Source organism: Ahaetulla prasina, chromosome 6 (genome assembly GCF_028640845.1).
Source record: "Ahaetulla prasina isolate Xishuangbanna chromosome 6, ASM2864084v1, whole genome shotgun sequence".
NCBI lineage: Eukaryota > Metazoa > Chordata > Lepidosauria > Squamata > Colubridae > Ahaetulla > Ahaetulla prasina.
The window spans coordinates 18,937,056-18,952,047 of NC_080544.1; the positions used below are offsets into that span (position 1 = coordinate 18,937,056).

The following is a 14,992-nucleotide window of genomic DNA, read 5'->3' on the forward strand; positions in this document are numbered from 1 at the left end:
TGCGAGGGGAACCTTTACCTAGATAACCAAGGAACCAGCAATACCAAATCTCAAAACTTTGAAGTAGAAATATCTTCATATTTTCTGTCTGGAAAGCCAGAGTTCTTTTCTGAGTTCTTAAAGTAAAAAAAAAATCCATTATAAAAGTACACCCTGGATGAAAGCTAGATTTATCACTCTTCTTGCTAGCGTTTTCCACTTATGGACATCTAGGGAAATGGACAAAAAAAAAAAGGTCCAACGCATTGAAAATAGAGAGGGCAGTAAAAACTTCTTTTCATAGCTCTGATCCCAATGTTGACCCTTGGAATCAGTTTCAGTTACCTTGGGCTGCAAGTTCATTGAAACTAAAACTTGTTTGAATCTCCCCAGTTCATTTAATGTTGACTTAGATTTGTGTTTTTGTCTGAGGTACATACAGAGGTAAATGGTGGATGGTGTATGTCCACAGCAGCAGAGAGAGAGTAAAAAAGAATAAAAACCTGGTGCTATCTATTGAATTGGACTGGAGGAATATACCATATTTTTCAGAGTATGAGACGCTCAGGACTATAAGACGCCGCTACATTTTTGGGTGAGGAAAACAAGAAAAAGAATCTACCTCTGCCTCCCAGCAATTTTGCCTCGTTGCAGCAGACAGCAAACATCCTGCTTTACTTTCATTTTCGTTTTCAGCATAGCTTGATTAGCACAAGAAAAAAAAATCTCCTCCCAGCAATTTACCTCCTTGCAGCAAGCAGCAGAGGCCCACGCAGCAATAGGCAATGGCAATCCCTGAAGCCTGAAACAGCTGAGGGTCAGGAGACCGATCCAACGATGATCAATTTGTGCTAATTAGGCTGTGCTGAAGCTGAAATGGGCTGTTTTGCCTTGCTGCTTGCTGCAAGGAGGTAAATTGCTGGGAGGCAGAGGCCAAAGGGTAGGGGCCAGTGGGTGGGTGGAGCTACATTCGGTGTATAAGATGCACCGAAAATCTCACCCCCTTTTGGCGGGAAAAAGGTGCATCTTATACTCCGAAAAATATGCAGTGGCTCAGGGGCTAGGACGTTGAGCTTGTTGATCGAAAGGTCGGCAGCTCAGCGGTTCGAATCCCTAGTGCTGCTGTGTAACGGGTTGAGCTCCCGTTACTTGTCCCAGCTTCTGCCAACCTAGCAGTTTCGAAAGCACGTAACTTTCGCAAGTAGAAAAAATAGGGACCACCTTTGGTGGGAAGGTAACAGCATTCAGTGCACCTTTGGCGTTGAGTCATGCCAGCCACATGACCACGGAGACGTCTTCGGACAGCGCTGGCTCTTTGGCTTTGAAACAGAGATGAGCACCGCCCCGTAGAGTCGGCAACAACTAGCACATATGTGCAAGGGAACATTTACCTTTTATAGTATAGACTCCATGGCTACTCAAAGTAGCAGGATGAAAATATTTTGCCATGCTGACAACCTTCGATTGTGACTTCAATCTAAATTTTTTAGCTCACGGAAGCCAGAATAAAATTTGTAGGTGAGATCAGCATTGCTGGAATTTTTCAGCTTAGAAAATTATCTATTTTAAGTTCTCTTTCATTAGATTGAATGGGGAAATTGGATACCTACTCCAAACTTGCATGACCTAGGGCCCACTCTTTGTTCTTCTCATGATAAAGGACAGGCTTCTTCCATTTGATTCAAAATTCCTCTTCCTCCTTAATCCTCAAAATGTCTCACTTTAGGATTCATTACCACAGACATAGCAAGAGGTAGAAGAACATGGCTTATTTGACTTGTAATCCTTTTATAACCTAGTAAATTACCTGCAGGGCTCAATGTAGACAGAATATATGATGGAAGATGAAATTCATTGAAATCATTGCTTATATGCAGCTAAGCAGTAAAAATATTTTATGACAGAAAAACAGGACAATTACTGAAGCGTTCATTAAGAATGACAATTAAAGCTTAGTTTAACCTTACTATTAGTTATCCTCCCCCATGGAGTAGAAGTGTACATCAAAGGTAAGAGGAGGGAAAATAAGGGCATGAAAAGGGGGAAGGGGAAGAGCTAGAAAAATGTTATTTTCCAGCACTTAGGTGAAATAGAAATAATTTGAATATTATTTCAAAACTGAAATAATATTTGAACACAAATATACATGTTTCTGAGATTTTATATAACTTAATCAATAGTATACAGTACTAACTTTGAGTGTATATGGGGAAAATAATTGACTGGCAATTTTAGTTAATTTATTTACATAACGATTACCTTTTATTGTCAAGGGAGGCTGTTTAAGCCTTCAATGAAAGAACATTTTAGTTAGAGTAAGTAGAAATGCATAATTTAAAGTTTCTATTAACAGCTAAGAAAGCTCTGGTTTTTTCCCCCTCAAGCTTACATAAGTGATCAGCATGAAACTGCTGTGACAAGCTAGTAGAAAGGAATATATTAATGAAAAGAGTGTCATTATACCTATTTCTTAGCTTGTAAAACATGAATTAAAGGCCTTAGGAAGGTTGACCATTTCCATTTAGGATTTCATAGCTCATTTTGTTGAACAATTAAGAAAAAACCTGCTGGTGGGATGATTAAAAGAAACCTTAATGCCTCTTCTTGTAAAGAGAAAGACCATCAGCTGTATTGAAAGCAGTGGGCCGAGGTAGTTACCATTTCACTAGACCAGGGGTCGGCGACCTTAAACACTCAAAGAGCCACAAAGGTCCAAACCGGAAGCCCCCCGTTCAATTCTGAAGCTGACTGGAAGTCTGATCCACCCCCCTCACACACACATCATAGAGTCTCCTCCTAGCGTGGCATCCTTTTTCCTATACCGACCAGAAGTCCGGTTCCCCCACCATAGAGTTTCCTCCTAGAGTGACGTCCTTTTTCCTCTACCAGTCCTAACCAAAAGCCCTATCAATTGTGGAGCTGACCGGAAAAAACGCTCCTTGCCATAGAGTCTCCTCCTGGCATGCACTGCTTCCCCCCACCCCCACCCCGCCGGAAGCTCCTCTCAGAATTGTGGTGCTGACTGGCGATAGGGAACTGCAGCAGAGGGATGAAAGAGCCACATGCGGCTCCAGAGCCGCAGGTTGCTGACCCCTGCACTAGACAGAGGCAAACCAGGGATCGCTCTCCTCTCCACATTATTCATCCTTAGATACATTAAATGAAATGAAAGAGTATGCAGATAAACTTTAATTTTATTATTGCACCACAGCCGTAGGGCCTGAGGCTGGGATAAAAAAGTCTTTATCCATTTTGTATTAGGACATTTATCACCTTGCCTGTGAGCTGACACTGCAAGCAGACAAACAAGACATAGTATTTGTTTCCTGTGAGGAAAAAAACTATCCTAGGACTCTTTGACACGGCACATGATTTGCCCGATCAGCTTAAAAGCTGGGGAATGGGTGAGTGAGGTGAAAACATTTGTAACATCTGAGCCCCAGCCAGCTGCTAACTCTAGACTGAGAATTTGCCAGAAATTATTTTGTTCTCAAAGTCATACTCCAAAGACATTTCAGCAGTTTTATAAATCTTGTGTGTATTTCATTTCATCTTCAGCTTTTCCTAAACATACTTTTATTTTGACCGCAGCTAGGTTTCCCTTTTCACAGCCTTTGTCAAGTTTGTTTATTCAGTATGTATCTTCCTTCCTTGAGCCTTAAATCTTCTCCATCAGGGAAGACTCCATCAGCTGGTGCTTCTGAAGATTCATCTTCTACGGGGGTTTCCAAAACCGTCATGGAAGTGTTGAGTGTGTATATTCTACTAATACATGTTGGCTGGCGACCTCCAGGGGGAGGGCCTTCTCTGTGGGGGCTCCCGCCCTCTGGAACGAGCTGCCTCCGGGGCTTCGTCAACTCCCCGACCTCCGGACCTTTCGCCGCAAGCTGAAGACGCTGTTGTTTCGACGTGCAGGACTAGCTTGAACATAGTTTTAATCTAGGGTTTTTAATTAGGGGTTTTAAATGGGGTTTTAATTGTATTTAAAAATTTTAGGCCATTATCGAATCAGTTTTTTATATAGTTTTTAATTTGTATTATATGTATTTTGTCTTTTACTGGCTATGAACCGCCCTGAGTCCTTCGGGAGAAGGGCAGTATACAAATATAATAAATAAATAAATAAATAAATAAATAAATAAATAAATAAATAAATAAATAAATAAATAAATAAATAAATAAATAAATAAATAAATAAATAAATAAATAAATAAATAAATAAATAAATAAATAAATAAGAACAGGGGGGAACTTGGCTCTTTTTCCACCTTGTCCTGCTCGGTTATGAGTTGCCCCAGTAGATATTTTCTTATCGGTCAACCATCTTCTGATCTCCCTGAGATAAGTACTCCAAGCTGAATTTGAGGGCAAACTGCCTTTCTTTCCTTCTTCCTAGTGCCCCACTTGCCATCTCTGCAATCAGGTGACCTTCTTTCTGAGGTACCTGCCGAGAATTGAATTTTTTTTTCTAAGTTTATATGGTAACAGTGCCTATTATTTTTTTCAGCTACTTGCCGTCCGTCAGATTATCTCTCAAAGCGAGCCCAGTTCTGGCAGACCCTTCAAATTAACCTCTCTCTGTGCCTATTTGGGATAATGCAATTATCTCTGTTGCCTCTTCTGCTTTTTTTTTTTTTTTTTTTGAGCTACATTGCAATGCTGTAGTACTTATTTTCCAATATTCTTCACCTTCTGGTTACTGTTTTGTAGCCCACGCTCTGTAGCTTGGTTCACTAAGTCATCAGAGGCCACTATGCCTACAACTCAGAGGTGGGTTTCAGCAGGTTCTGACCAGTTCTGGAGAACCGGCAACAGAAATTTTGAGTAGTTTAGAGAACCGGTAGTAAAAATTCTGACTGGCCGCACTCCCATCTATTCTCTGCCTCCCAAGTCCCAGCTGATCAGGAGGAAATGGGGATTTTGCAGTATCCTTTCCATGCCACGCCCACCAAGCCACACCCACAGAACTGGTAGTAAAAAAATTTGAAACCCACCACTGCGTACAACTTGCTATAAATTGGGGCCTATTTTTTTTTTCTTGTTTGAAACAGCCCAGAAAGAAAGAGGACTATGACCTATAGAAACACTAATGCTACACCATAATTCACCATTAAAATATTTTTTTAAAAAGACATTACAATTAACATCTAAAAAATAAAAGCCTCTTTGTTTTACACAGAAAAGAGGAGATGTAACATAGATCTGACGTAAACCTCAAAGGCAGTTGATAAACCTGCAATGAAAATAAGACAGGAAATGAGAACACTGTTACTGTTAAACAACATCATTTTCCTAATCTCCTCTTTTGTTCTCTTAATTTCTGATTGATTGTAAAACAACAATGACAACAACAATAACAACACAAAACCCTCTGTTCTGTGGCATTCTCTCACATTCTCCTTGCCTTTCCAAAGACACATTAAAGTATGCCAAATTATTTACCTGCCACTTCACTAGACTTCAGGCATATGCATGATTTCAATATACCGTATATACTCGAATATAAGCCGATCCGAGTATAAGCCGAGGTCCCCAATTTTACCCCAAAAAACTGGGGTAAACTGGGGACTCGAGTATAAGCCGAGGGTGGGAAATGAGGCAGCTACCGGTCGGGGAAACCCTCCCTCCCTCAGCCGAGAAGGCTGGCGGCTCCCCCGCCCCGCCCCCCCACTGCACCGGCAGGGCTCCCCCGCGCTAATGCAAAAGCCCGCCAAGTTTGCGCCATCCGGTATAATGTGAAAAAAAGAAGAAAAAAAAAACTCGAGTATAAGCCGTATATACTCGAGTATAAGCCGAGGGGACGTTTTTCAGTACAAAAAACGTGCTGAAAAACTCGGCTTATACTCGAGTATATACGGTAAGTAGCTAAATTAATGGAAATATTGGCCTTGCAATTAATTGCCTTGCAATTAAAGTGTACAAGTGGTTTTTTTTTAAAAAAAGTTCTTAACTAAGATCTAAAATGATGCATAGTTTAAAGTAGTAGCCTTACCTGACTGAATCCTAAAGAACAAACCACTCCTTTAAATCTAAGAATCTATCCACAAATTCCTCCAGTTGTAAGGTCCTTGGTACTCTCTGAGCTTGGTGATTTTCTTGCAGACATTTCATTACTAAACTAGGTAATATCATTAGTGCTAAAAGCTAGGATCCCACTTCCTTCTAGCACTGATGATTTTACCTAGTTTGGCAATGAAACGTCTGCAAAAAAACCACCAAGCTTGGAGAGCACATTGTTGTGTCTTGCCCGCTCTCACTGCAGCCGGGGTCTTCTTATCTGTTTCCGAACGCTGAGGAATGTCCTAGTATGCCTCCCGGCCCCAGCCCTGGCTCCATGCCCAGACAGGCTGAGGAGGAGGGGGCACCTCCCGGCCCCAGCCCTGGCTCCATGCCCAGACAGGCTGCGGAGGAGGGAGCACCACCCGGCCCCAGCCCTGGCTCCATGCCCAGGCAAACGGAGCAACTAGACCCCTTCCCCTCCCCCACAGCATGTGAGCCTGAGGGAGGTCAATTACCAACAGCTGCCGACTGGAGTGACCCTCGCTTCAGAAGAATTGATAGGCGGCGGCGTCAGAAGGAAGGGAGGGGCAGGCCTGGATAAGTGCTGAGTCATGGAGCCACACCCCATGGCCAATATAAAGGATCTGCTTTCTGGCAGTCTCTGAGTCAGGCAAAGTCGAACATATCTTGCTGAAGTCACTTTCTGGTCTCCTGCCTGCCTTGAGGACTTTGCTAGGACTTTGGCAGAGCTGCAGAGGCACGCCTGATTCGGATTTCCCTGACCCGGCCGTCAGCGGAGGAGTGGGACACGACACACATAGAACTCACAGTCCAACCCTGAGCTACAAATATTGTCTTCTATTGGTATCATACATGGGCATCAAATATTTCAGAAAGCATGAAAATAAGAGAAAGTTGCATATAGGCATATTACTACCGAGGAACAGCTATTTTTCCTGCACACATGCCTACAACAGCATGCCCGGCCCATATTTGACTCATATTTATGATGGTTGCAATGTCCCGGGGGTCATGTAATCACCTTTTGCGACCTCCCCACAAGCAAAGTTAATGGGGAAGGCAGATTCACTTAACAACATGTTATTAACTTAACTGTGGTAATTCATTTAGCAATTGTGCCAAGGAAGATCATAAAATAAGGCAAAATTCACTTAACAACTGTCTTACTTAGCAACATAAATTTTGGGCTCCAATATGATCGTAAGTCAATGACTACCTATATTGTACCATTATTGAGCATTTTGTTGTGGTCCATTAGCAGCCTACGGAGTTGGCAACCGAGTCGGACAGCGATGAGGCTGAGGTGAGGCCAGGGCCATCGGGAAGTGAGGTGCGGACTTCAGAGCCTCCAGAAACTGATTGTTCTGTCCCCTCCCGGCCTCAGCCACACGAGCTGGCTAAATGAGCCAGTAATTGAGTTCACGGCTGCTATCAGTCCTGGCAGGGAATCTGCAGCTGCCTGCCAAAGTCTCTCTTTTATCTTGGGGTTGCCAGGCAACCAGGAAGTCAGCAGTCCAGGCCGAATGTTCAGCTCACTTCTCCGAGTCAAAGTGTTCAGCTCAATTTTTGCTCGTCACGGAGCAGAAGAGCAGCCAGGACTGCTTTTATACTCTGTGGGGTGTGGCTCCGTGACTCAGCACTTCCTAGGCCTGCCCCACCCCGCTTCTGTTGTTCCCACCTCTCCTGCCTACGAAACCTAGGGTCCAGCCACGCCTGATTGCCATCAACCGGGTCTGGAGGTGTGGCCGGGGGGGGGGGAGAGAGTCAGGGGATGGAGGCTTCGTTATCTCCTCCACCTGGCCTGCCTCTGGCTCCTGGAGCTGAGCCAGGGAAGCCGGTGCTCCAGAGGTAAGTCCTGATGACCCTTCCCCCTCACTTTCTGAGTCACTTTCTGGCAGGGGGCCTGGCTTGGGGGGCGTAGACACAACACTGATAGTAATGAGGCAGAGGAACAGGAGGATCCTGTTCCTAATGCATGCATGAGAAGAGCTGCCAGAAGGCAGAAGGCAAGAGCAGCTCAAGCAGAGAGGGCCAAGAGATGACTGGCCCCTCCCATAAGGCTTAAAGCAGACCAGCATTTGGCCTTTGCTGGAAAACATTGTAGCTGTGTCTTCTGCTTCATCTTCTGCTTTGTCTACATTTTTGTTTTTGTGGCTTCTGGATGTTTGCCAGGAAGGGCTTTTGGCAGTTTGCCTATTTGGACATACAATATTAACTCATTTATTTATTTTGGACTTATCGTGTGATTGTCACATTTGGGGTTGACATCAGTTAGATTGATAATACGACACTGAATCAATCACCATGGGTTAAAAATGCAATGTTCTTCTTGACTTTGTGAAGTCTGATTCAAAAACCCATTGACTTTTCAGACATGGGGATTGGCTAAAGGAGTATTCATATAACACTGGAAAGAAAAAGTAACACATTTTTATTTTTATTTATTTATTTATTTATTTATTTATTTATTTATTTATTTATTTATTTATTTATTTGTTGAGTATGTGCTTATTGTACTTATTGTTGAGTGCTTATATATATATAACTATAAGCATGAATTGAATACATAAAATAAATACAATTAAAGGGAACATTAGAAAAGGGACGGAAGGCACGCTGGTGCTCTTATAGACATGGTTTGCATTAATAGATTGTTGATGGGTATCAACCAGAGGTGGGTTTCAGAAGGTTCTGACCCGTTCTGGAGAACCGGTAGTGGAAATTTTGAGTAGTTCGGAGAACCGGTAGTAAAAATTCTGACTGTCCCGGCCTCCATCTATTCTCTGCCTCCCAAGTCCCAGCTGATCGGGAGGAAATGGAGATTTTACAGTATCCTTCCCCTGCCATGCCCACAAGCAATGCCACGCCCACCAAGCCACACCCACAGAACCGGTAGTAAAAAGTTTTGAAACCCACCACTGGTACCAATATCAACGTATCGACAAAAGCTCCTAGATAAATGGTGACATATGGCTGATAACCAGTGGCGGGATTCAAGTAATTTAACAACCGGTTCTCTGCCCTAATGATTTCTTCCAACAACCAGTTTGCCAAACTGCTCAGAAAGTTAGCAACCGGTTCTCCCGAAGTGGTGCGAACTGGCTGATTCCATCACTGCTGATAACATAATATCATACAAATACTGCAAGTAACATTATTGGGTTAAATGCAAGTCGATAATGATGCAGTTATCACTTCTGTCTGGTCATTTTTTGGCACTGGAATTTGCTGTGGTTGTTGCATTTTACCAACATTTAAATTGTGATGGCGTTTTTGTTTTACAACAAGGTAAGAAATAACAAGGCTTTGAAAGTAACCTGGTTGAGACTTGTTTCTCTTTAATATTTTACAATTCCTTCCCTCGTTTTTTGTTTTTTTTAAAATTCTGCCTTTTCCACTATCATGGTTGGGGCTTTGTTATTGTTTTGTTGAATTTCATTTCATTTCGTAAGATGTGTATGACCACCCATTTTAAACACCACTCGACGTCACTCCTGTCGGGGGCGCCTATGGTGGCTCGAGCACTCTGCCAGTGAAAACAGGCTCCCAAGCTTCGTTTTCAGCTGCCACGGTCAGAGGCAGATGGTTGTCGTGGCAGCTGAAAACAGAGCTCGGGAGGCTGTTTTCTCTAGCAGAAGCACTGCAGGCTGGTCCTTTGCTGTTTCCAGGGTGGCCCCATGGGCCATATCTAAGTACCCTGTGGGTTGGATACGGGCCCCAGGCCTTGAGTTTGACACCCCTGTCTTAGTATATCAAATATGCCCAAATAGGACCCAAAAGGAGAGGGACTTCTGGATTCAGGGAAACATCCTTAACACAATAAGGGAACTTGTAAGTTTTCTAGTTCACCCTCCTGCTCAAACAGGAGACCCTGTACCATTCCAGACAAGTGGCTGTCCAGTCTCTTCTTAAATGCCTTCAGTGATGGAGCACCCACAACTTCTGAAGGCATTCCACTGGTTAATTGTTCTCACCATTAGGAAATTTCTCCTTAGTTCTAGGTTGCCTCTCTACCTGATTGGTTTCCATCCATTGTTTCTTGCCTTGCCTTCGGGTGCCTTGAAAAATAGGTTGACCCCGCCCCCTTCATTGTAGCAGCCCACTCCTCTACATCCTTCTACAACCTTCTGTAGCTGCATCTCAGGAAACAGAACTACAAATACTGTAGTTGTTTTTGTAGTTGATGTAACAATCCCATGCCCTACTTTTGGTTAGCCATTTTCTAAACGTAAACAATTTTAATCTCCTGGAAAAAAATAAAGATCACGATTCATTTGTACGCTGAATCTATCTGTTCCTTTACCTAAATCTGGATATATGCCTGTGAATATTTCCAATTTGCCCCTCATTTAAAAGCACCATATGGTCTCTATTTGGAAGGGCTACCAGAAGTCACATATCATACACTCATGAGCTAGCTATCCAGAGACTCACCTTTATGATCATGGTAAATTACATATATATTCCAACTCTCTTTCTGTCCAGTTCTTTGGGGAACTATTTTTATTTATGGTCCATGGAGTAGTGTTTTTAGAGGCTGCTGTTAAATTACCTAGTCTAGAAGACCTTGGTTTATTTAAGAGATCATGAGAGAACAGAATGACGGATGTGATAGGCCAAGACACTGACTTTCTATTCTTTACCATTCTTTCTTTCAAATCACCTATCCATGAAAGTTTAAATAAACTGAAATATTTCCAAGTTCTCAATTAGTATTAATCGTCAGAAATTAGCATCCATCAGAGGTTGAAAGCAAGCATTCAATAAGGAGCTACACCCTGTTTTGGAGTACAAGGTTCATAAACTCTGATCATTATGATTATGTGTTAAAAATTATGGAAATGGTGGTACTGGAAGACATTAGCTCCCTTATCTTACAAAACTTGTGGCATTGCAGATACTAAGTATCCCTCAATTTTTTGCCATAGTTTCAAGGATGCTGGGATGTAGTTAGCAACTGGAGTGCCACTTGTTGCCAATTCTAACATAAGGTATCACAAAAGCCCTATATTAATAACATAGATTAATAAAATAGAAATAGTGCAGAAAAGAGCAACCAGGATGATTAAGGAACTGGAGACTAAAACATACGAAGAACGGTTACAGGAATTGGGCATGGCTAGTCGAGTGAAGAGAAGGCCCAGGGGAGACATGATAGCAGTGTTCCAATATCTGAGGGGCTGCCACAGAGAGGAGGGGGTCAAGCTATTTTCCAAGGCACCTGAAGGCCAGACAAGGAATAATGGATGGAGACTGAACAAGGAGAGATTCAACCTGGAAATAAGGAGAAATTTTCTGACAGTGAGAACAATCAACCAATGAAACAGCTTGCCTTCGGAAGTAGTGGGAGCTTCATCACTTGAGACTTTCAAGAAGAGATTGGACTGCCATTTGTCAGAAATGGTGGAGGATCTCCTGCTTGGGCAGTGTCGTGACCTAGGCTGAAGTAGTTATTACCAGACACAATCAGTCCTAAACAAACATATTTTATTAGAACATCTGAGAATTACTTCATTCTCAGCTTAGTCCAAATTAATTCCAAAACAAAGTCCTTCAGAAAAAGTCAAATTGCTTTCCTACAAAGAACCCAAGAGCCATTGCTGCTCTTTTAAGCCTTATGGGAGGGGCCAATCACCTCCTGGCCTTACTTCCAAGTCATCCCTTTTACTTTAGCTGCTCTTGCCTTCTGGCAGCTCTTCACATCTTCTGCCTCTCTGCTGTCTGTGTCTGGAGGCCCTGGAGTCCGTGCATCGCTCCCAGATGGCCCTGGGGTCATCTCTGCCTCTGGCGCAGAGCCCTTGTCTGGGCCTTCCCCTGACTCCAGGACTGGCCCATGGTCCTCCTCAGCCTCCTTACTGTCTGATTCCACTGCCAGCTCCGCAGGCTACTGGTGGACCACAAGAAGAGGGGGGAAGATTGGACTAGATGACCTACAAGGTCCCTTCCAACTCTGTTTAGAATAGAATAGAATAGAATAGAATAGAATAGAATTTTTTATTGGCCGAGTGTGATTGGACACACAAGGAATTTGTCTTGGTGCATATGCTCTCAGTGTACATAAAAGAAAAGATACATTAATCTGTAATTCTGTGAATATGTGTGTGTGGGGGGGTATGTATATATGTATGTGTGTCATTAGCTCACTGATCCATCTGTTAAACTTATGTTTCACAACTAATCAACCAATTAATGTTTTTCACTGCAATAACCAGGAAGTGTGAAAGCTGCCAGTCACTGGCTAATTTCCATGAGCATTTCTGTACTGTATCATTTTCCTCTGCCAAGTTCTCAAAAGGTAATATGAGACTGACCAGCTTTTATCTTCTCTTCTCCTAGCCTTGAAATGCTGAGATAAATCAGGGAACACCACAAGTCAGTCAACATTCACCTCCAGCTGGCCAACAGCAGCAACTATTGAGGATCCTGGAATAACAAAAATCCCTTTGTTCCTTACTCAAACGAGAAGGAAATACCGTAAGTGAATTGTTACCACCTTCCACGTCTTTGTACCTATTGGGGGCATCTGCAAAGTCTTGGGGGAAAATTGGCTGCATGAGGATGATTTTCCAGCTGCAGGGTTCTCTTCTCTCAGGCATTTAATGCCTCTTGCAAGTTTTGCCAGTTAACTCAGAGGTGCTTTTTTCAAAGAGAACTGGGATTTCTGGTTTTTCTTTGAAGATATGATGCTTCTTCAGCTCTAAAGGTTCTTGGATGAGAAGCGAAAAGTCTTTGAAGACAAACCAGAAAGTCCATTTGCCTCTTGCAAAAAAGCACCTTTGGGATAACCTGAATGACGGAGAAACTCCATAGACATTTTGCCAGTTAAATGATCGCATCTTAGCATATCTGCAACCAAGGCCCTTTCCTGATCTCATGGCTACATAATTGCTGCAACGGCTGGAGTGAAGGAGGCATATTTGAAACATCTCCTACGGCCATGCACAGGGAACAAATTCTGAACGAGCTCCTGGCCAGGTGACTCAGGGGTGGGCTGTTGGGTGTTTGCAGGGGTTCGGGAGAACCTCTAGCTAAGATTCTGTGCAGTTCGGAGAACCCCCAAATCCCACTCCTGGCTGGCCCTGCCCACCCTGCCCCTCCCCTCCCAGGGATCTCCATGCGGCCCGTTTTGGATGCAGGTAAGTCCAGGGCGCACATGGAGGCTCGGGGAGGGTGAAAAATGGGCCTACCAGAAATTTGGGAAGGGCAGAAATGGGCCCATTTCCGGCCTCCAGAGAGCCTTCGGAGCCTGGGGAGGCCGTTTTCGCCCTCCCGGAGGCTCGAGAAAAGCCTCTGGAGCCCGGAGAGGACAAAAACGCCCCCCCCCCTCGCCATGGTGCAGGAGGCTGGCTAGGCCATGCCCACCATGGCCATACATACAGAGCAGCCGGGCAGAGAACCCTTTGCTCAGATTTCTGAAGCCCACCCCCTGAGGTGACTTGAACTCATGCTAAAGCTGTGCTTTAAAACTGTGCCATTGTAGTAAATGAGACCAGCTTTGATCGCCTCAGCGTTTGATTTCTGTGAATACGTGACAGAAATCAATGTCCTTACAGTCTCTTGCAATCAGCTGTGAATTGCAGGTCCCGTTGTGTTCTGAGCTGTAAATGAAGTCTTTTGTAGATTCAAGATTTGACCAAAACCTTATCTTTTTAATCACAATTTATCTTTCTGTACAGCGTGAGCCCTCTCAGGTAAACTAGAAAGAAAACATAACAAGATGAACTAACTGTACTTTTTTATAAGGGTATATTAATGGAATCTTGAAAATCTAAAGACAAAAATTTATCATGGCCAGTTTTAACCGTTTAATCCAGTGGTGGGATTCAGCCAGTTCGGTCCGGATCATGCAAACTGGTAGCGGCGACTGCGGGAGGCTCCACCCACCCACCCACCCAGATGTAATGCACAACTATTGCACTTGCACAGAAGGCCATCCGCATGCGCAGGGATGGCGCGTCCGCTCACATTTGCGAACCAGTAGGGAAGATAATTGAATCCCACTTCTGGTTTAATCTTTTAAGGCAGGTCCTTCCTAAGTTTCTTTCTCTGATTGTTAAGAAACAGCCTCTCTTGACTGTTTCCTAGGCAGCATCTCTTCCCCTCATTTCCCAAGGTCATTTCCACATTCCATTGTGACTGTCTCTTTAACCCCAAGTCTACAAGTAGGGGGGGTGGGGAGTTTTCTTTCAATCTGTTTAATAATAAAAAGAAAACTACTTTTTTCAGTTCTGTAAGATTTTTATTTTCTTTTTGTAACTTTTTGTAACATACAACAAAGCGGTGGCTCTAGAGTTGTTTTTCAAGGGTTTAAACACTTCATGAATCTGATTTAAAGAAAGATTTTGAAACTAATTAGAAAGATCCTCTAGAGTGGGGGGAAAAAAATCTGTTTTGCTTACATTTCAATGCAAAACCAGACTTTGAAGGGCGACTACTAAAGCACCCCATTTTCTTTAAAGAAAACTTTTAAACGTAGGGGCTTAAGAAGTGCTTGAGCAATTTAACTTTTCACTGGAACTAAAAGTTACTACTAAAGATGAACAAACTCCTTAGAACACAATTGAAAGGGACTTTAACATGGATTTACAAATTACAATTTACAGGAAAGAGATGGAAATACTGCATTTACAAGTGGAATTGAACAATTATTTAAAAATCAAAAACAGAAGTAATGTGAGAGCAATTCTACAGCAATTCTACAGAGGAATTATTGAGTCTGTCATTTGCATCTCTATAACTGTCTGGTTCGGTTCTGCAACCCAACAAGAAAAACACAGACTTCAGAGGATAATTAGAACTGCAGAAAAAATAATTGCTACCAACTTGCCTTCCATTGAGGACCTGTATACTGCACGAATCAAGAAGAGGGCCGTGAAAATATTTGCAGATCCCTCGCATCCTGAACATAAACTGTTTCAACTCCTACCCTCAAAATGACGCTATAGAGCACTGCACACCAGAACAACTAGACACAAGAACAGTTTTTTCCTGA

At 43.0% G+C, this 14,992-nt stretch overlaps 1 protein-coding gene and 1 long non-coding RNA gene across 2 annotated transcripts in view; one reads left to right on the forward strand and one right to left on the reverse strand.

Annotated features, from left to right (window-relative positions):
- The window catches only part of CTNNA3 (catenin alpha 3), a 1,121,082-nt gene that overhangs the window by 64,542 nt on the left and 1,041,548 nt on the right, over positions 1–14,992 (reverse strand). The window lies entirely within an intron of this gene.
- LOC131200633 (uncharacterized) overlaps positions 12,342–14,992 on the forward strand; it is an 88,628-nt gene continuing 85,977 nt past the window's right edge. Inside the window, exon 1 of the long non-coding RNA XR_009155673.1 lies at positions 12,342–12,474. This is a non-coding gene — a long non-coding RNA (uncharacterized LOC131200633). The remainder of the gene's footprint in view (positions 12,475–14,992) is intronic.